Source organism: Mizuhopecten yessoensis, unplaced genomic scaffold (genome assembly GCF_002113885.1).
Source record: "Mizuhopecten yessoensis strain PY_sf001 unplaced genomic scaffold, ASM211388v2 scaffold6015, whole genome shotgun sequence".
NCBI lineage: Eukaryota > Metazoa > Mollusca > Bivalvia > Pectinida > Pectinidae > Mizuhopecten > Mizuhopecten yessoensis.
The window spans coordinates 467435-473596 of record NW_018406337.1 but is presented as its reverse complement, the minus strand read 5'-3'; the positions used below and the strand labels follow the sequence as shown (position 1 = coordinate 473596).

Genomic DNA, 6162 nt, shown 5'->3' with positions numbered 1-6162 from the left:
TACATAGTTTTTTGTTGGTGTGAATTTGGTTGATTCTGTGGCCACTCGTGTTCTCCTATCACTTGATGTTAACAAGTAGGATGGATCATGTTATTTAATCAATACTTGCGGTCAAAATATATTTTTATGTCAATTTTTAAGATTTATTAAGGAATGCATATAAAATGCTAATTTTGAAATGACTCATATCTGTCAATTATTACTTCTATCTTGATGAAATTGTGTCGGTTGTCTTTTCAATGTTAATGTATTTTATGCGGATTACGGAGGTGAGGGGTTTGTATTCTCACAGAGTAATGTAAAGTTAAAAATGTTCCAGCTGTTACCTATACTGGTTTAAATATTACTCTGACCGCGGTTTTTATACATGGCTGTTGCCTTATACGGAGGAAGAAGGGTTGTTCAGGGATTTTTAATTGTAATTGTTCAACTTCTGAGGCTGTTTCTTTTCTGGTTTACTCACTGCATAATGTTCAGATATAATCTGTATCGCTTGCAGTCCTCTAATCCAGAGTTATCGTTCGTGTTTACAATTTACTCTTAGTGGTATCAAAAGTATGAAAAGTGATTGCCGGAAATTGGCCCAAGTGGTTTCCGATTAACACAAAATGTGTAAATCGGAAACCACTTGGTCCAATCATCCGGCAATCACTTTTCAATATACACAATAGTATGAAAAATAGCAGAGTAATTTTACATGTTTTAGGGGTTTAGATCGACTTTCGGTAAAAACGACACCTCAATGCTCGTACATGTATTTATGATCATTGACAGTTTTCAAGCATTGTCTACAGGCGCGTAGCTGCCACGAAAGCAAATAAGCAGTTGCATGCACATCAAAAATTCAAATATACTATTATATTTTTATTTATCTATTTATTTTGTAGTTCGGAAAAGTGATTAAATGATGTGTGGTTCAATTGAAAAATATATTAAATTTAACCACGGAATTAGATTGGTATCTAAGTCCGTGATTTAACTGTTTAACCGACAGCCGATAATTACGTATCTGGAAGTTCCAACCTAGGGTACCTGGTGCCGATTTAATTATAAGTATTTTTAAAGTTGTCAACATCGGAAACATGCATGGCTGCAAATCCAACGAAAAACTCGCATCATCTTCGAAGAACAAGTTGATACATGACATCTTCCAAGCAGCTGTAGGCTGTAAATTCACCTTAAATTTCGCCAATTTCTTAAATATCGCACAATTAGTTGAGAGTCATAGACTAATTCACTTGGATGTTTTAGCAGGTATGATTTAAGACATACGACTTTCACATGTTTGTACCGTCCTCATACCTGGGAAATATGTTCATTTCATTTTTTTTTCAACTGCGGAGTTAATGAGCAACGTCTTATACATATGTTAGAGGCAGGCCATCCTCGATATCCAGAGGTACGCTCACGTTCGCTCTCTAAATCCCTGGGATATGTCATAGAAAAATTGAAGGCTCGGTGTGCGCCACCTTGTTCTAAAAGGTAATGACCAACTTCAACAAGTTGAAGATAATATCATAGAAAGAAAATTAGTCGATTCCGAGGAAGTCAAAATTATATATATATATAGATTTAATTTGAGGGTACAGTGACAGGAGAGCAGATTTAAAAGATTCAGTAGTAGAACAGGAGGATATGATATCTGGTGGGATCTGATTCCACTCAGATATTGATCGTGGAAAGAAGGATTGTTTTCTGACCTGGGTTCTGCAGTGTGGTATTTGGAAGGATTGGTGATGGGCATGCCTTGATTGCCTGGTTGCTGGTACTAATCTAGTGTGTGGGTGTATGGGTCCCAAACAGGACAGGCATACTCTAGGAATGATGTGTATGCCTGTGCCTCAACTGATGTTGAACCTATGTTTTAAATTTCGACGGAGGAAGCCAAGTGTTGAATTTGCTTTGTTGGTAATATTATTTATGTGGGAGTCCCATTTTAAGTTAGATTGAATTGTAACACCCAGGTATTTTGCTTGGTATACGTGTTCTAACGTATGCTCATGGAGGATGTAATTATGGATAATGGTCCCAAGGACTTGCTAAAAATTAGTGATAGAATGGGGGGCTACTTCGTTAGCAAGTTCTTTTAGTACCTTTGGTTTTATGTCATCTGGTCCTGCAGCCTTATGCGGATTTAAACCTTTGAGAAGTTTTAATATACCATTTTCATGGATCTCAATATCAGGCAAGGTTGGAAATTGATGGTCAAGAGGCATGTTACATCTGAAAGGTTGAGGGATTCAGGTAGAGTAAAAACAGATTGAAACTGTGCGTTGAGCCAACAGGATTATGTATTAATTTGCCCTCTTGCTTTAGTGGGGAAATTAAATGTCGCAGTAGACCAGAATCGTTTCATACCAGGGTATTTGTTATAAGGATTTGGACTATTGGGATTTATTATATCTTCAATATGATCCCAGTTAGAAGTGCGGAGTTTCTTTTGGACTAGATACTTTATGCCTTTAAATTTTGATTTTAGAAACTCCGCACGTCATACTGGGATCATATTGATAGTGAGCGTAACCCCTGGGTATCGAGGATGGAAGAAGGCAAATATAAAGCTTCAATTTCTTGAAACTAAGCTGATATGTGAATTTTGATTTAGAAAAGGTAACATTCAGTCGTATTGCATACATAGGAAACGTGTTCCATTGTAGGTACCTTCATGTTATGTACCTGGTTTCTAATGCTCAAACTTGTTAACAACCCATTCAGGTCAATTCGTGTTATTTTTCATGTATTTAGTAGTTCCCCTTTTCCGTGAACCTTTCTGACCACGATAACCTTTGACCTCACAATCTAGATGCAAACCGAAAGAAAAGTTCAGGAAGCAGGACATCGGTAGTTTGATATCCTAGGGCGATTACAATGTATATTTATGCAGACTACTGACCAATGACCCAAAACGCATGTCTGACAGTTGAACGATAAACGGATATTACACACCCATGGATCAAACGTCGCAACGATGTTGTTGAATTCATTTCCTTACTGAAGAGGATTTACACGGAATAGGACTTCAGGTAAAAATCGTACCCACCCCCAGCCAGTCTTGTATAACGATGTTAACATATACCAGCTGACCTGACTGACTCGTCAAGAATGTGCTGACTAAGACGAATACTGACCAAATTTATGAACCACTTCGTAGAAACTACATATAATTATATTTTGCTGTTATGTAAACAAGCATTTGATGTGTGCCCCACGTGCGAGTCACGTGGAAATTAAGACATGTTGGTGGATTTTCAGTGAAGTAATCAACCCAATACACAAGCTATCAATACAATTATCCGTAGAACATTTCGTAATACAACATTTTCAAACTGAACTATTAGGACATTTTTAGTAAATAATGGTACTGTAGTCACATCCCTCTGTATGAAAATAGCTTTTGTCTTAGCCATTCTGGGACAGATTTTGGACTGGAATTTGATAGCCGGGAACAAGGTACATGTAGCTCAATTGGTAGAGTTGATTAGAGTGTTCGACTAGAGTTCAGAGGGTCCCAGGTTCAAATCCCAGCCTGACTGCATTTTTCCTCTCCTCCTAAACTTGATAAGTCCATGTATCCCCAATACAAGCCTACCAGGACGACCATTTTATATCAGGGTTACATATCCTCACAACAAACAGGGTCGTATCACGATGGCAGGATGAAGGGAAAAAACAAAGATATAATACAGACATTGTAAACATGTAGATAATAGTAGAAAGACAGGTGTCATAGACAATAACAGGGGAAAAGTGTCAAAGTAACAGGGTGATGGATGTCATAGTATCAGGATGAGAGATGTCATGGTAACAGATAGATAGGTAACACATTAACAAGGAGACATGTGTTATAGTAAGGGAGAGACAGGTGTCACAGTAATAGGGAGGCAGGTGTCATAGTAATGGAGAGACTTGTGTTATGGTAACAGGGAGACAGACCTGTGTCATAATAACAGAGAGACAGATATCAGTAACAGGGAGACAGGTGTCATATCAACAGGGAGACAAGTGTCATAGTTTACAGGGTGACTGATACGTGTCATAGTAACAGGGAGACAAGACAGGTTTCACATATAAACAATCTCAGGGAGACAGGTGTCATTATAACAGGGAGAAAGGTCTTATAGTAACAGGAAGACATATATCATAGCAACAGGGCAATATGATGACATGTGTCATATTAATATGATGACATGTGTCATAGTACTATGATGACATGTGTCATAATAACAGGGAGACATGGGTGACAGGTGTCATAGTAACAGGGTGACAGTTATTACAGATAGACAGTTACAGGGATCACAGGGAATCAGAACGAGAAGGAAGCTAATGGACCAGCTCTCTATACTGTGTTATTAATCCATATGAATTAAGTGCTCAGTCAGGCTATGGGTTTTTTTCCAGACAGTGTTTCCCAGTCTGTTCACCTTTGTGTACTGCTGTTGGCCCAGGGTTAACAGATTTGCATGAGTACAACAGGGTGTGTTACGTGTGTGTACGCTGTATGTCGGTTAGCTGATAAAAGATTGCTCACTTATTGAGTGTGAACCATTCTATATTATGACACTGCGTTGTTAGAGGTCAGCTAGGTGAAGTTCTGTGATTGATCAATGGATTCTGTTTACCAGTTGATGATGTCACAAAGAATCAGTTGAAATTGAACTCTTGGGAGATATTACTAATGACCTATATAGCTATAAGTCATGGGAAATTTTGTGAAAAAAAAGTTATTAATTTATCAGCCCAGACAAAAAGATTTGTGTTTTCTGTAAAATGTTTGAAAAATTTAGGTTATAGGAAGGAAGGTAAAATTAAAAAAAACAATTGATGTTGCATATAAAGGAGGGGATCTTGATTTTAACAGTACTTCTCTGAAAATTGCCTAAGCAAGTTCAGGGTAGGCACAATTAATTAGGGTAGATATGATTACTGGAAAAACAAAACATTTTTTGATTGGCCTTAGCTACTAATACAAGTAAATCATGTCAGAGATACAGTATTGTAGCAATGGAGGAGGAGCTAATTGAAAGCAAATACACTTAGTACTAGAAATGTGATATATGTTATATGACACAATAATAAGCTTGAAATCGAGATACTTGCACTAGCTGGATTAAAACCTGTAATATCTTCACACAATTTAATAATCGATCATGCATTCTGTAGTTGATTAGTCAGTTATTTGGCCTAACCACGGAATATCTAAGTCCGTGGCCTAACCTATGAATTCTCAACAAGGTTCATTAATTGGAACACCAGCACTCTGACACCGGACACCTTCTTTATCAGTAACCCCATAATTTGTAAAATAAACATTACACATATGGTAGTGCTATATTTTGATATCTTCTGTAGGGTTAAAATGTGTACCGTTCAGGTCATTTTAAAGGCTGGTCAAGTCAATATAAAGGCTTTCTATATATAAATATAGCTACATGTGACCAATTAAAATTGTACAAGTGATTTCGGTTTTCCGAGGCCTACAAGATAATTATTTTGTTTGTTAACGTTCCTGGTTTTTCTGCAGACTCTATATTTTGATACAATACACTGCGTTTTTAAGTGTTTGTTCCAAATTTAGACATGCTATGGTGAAATCAAGATTTTAAGTGTTTGATCTATATTTTCAACCCTAGAGACTGTACTGATAAGAATTTGTTATAAATAAAAATATTCTGATTCTGACCTGTCACAGATTTCAGATGATGAAATCTAGGTACTGCACAATCATTTTGAGTAGACCTGTCCAAGTATTTAAGGGGAGGAATATCATTCTGCACATGTACACTATCATTAAGACTGTTGGTGAACACATGGATTGAGACTTGCTTTACCACTTGTAAGTACCTATATATATATATATTGTATACATGTATTTGTGGCAGGTAATGATTCACATTTTCAACTATATGGGAGTATATATAATTATGTACATCTACTGACAACCTCTAGCATTTATAATCCCATCATCAAATGGACAAAATTGACAAATCTTGATGAACATAGATTAAACTTTAAATCCAGTATGGTCTGTGGTTCTATCTTGATGAACATAGTTTAAACTTTTAACTCCAGTATGGTCTATGGTTATATCTTGATGAACATAGTTTAAACTTTAAAATCCAGTATGGTCTATGGTTATATCTTGATGAACATAGTTTAAACTTT

At 36.6% G+C, this 6162-nt stretch overlaps 1 protein-coding gene across 1 annotated transcript in view; it reads left to right on the top strand.

Moving 5' to 3' along the window:
• The first annotated feature begins 2780 nt into the window (after positions 1 to 2780).
• LOC110451427 (multidrug resistance-associated protein 5-like) overlaps positions 2781 to 6162 on the top strand; it is a 57023-nt gene continuing 53641 nt past the window's right edge. Inside the window, exon 1 of the mRNA XM_021499439.1 lies at positions 2781 to 3023. The gene's annotated coding sequence lies outside the window, so the exon portion shown is untranslated. The remainder of the gene's footprint in view (positions 3024 to 6162) is intronic.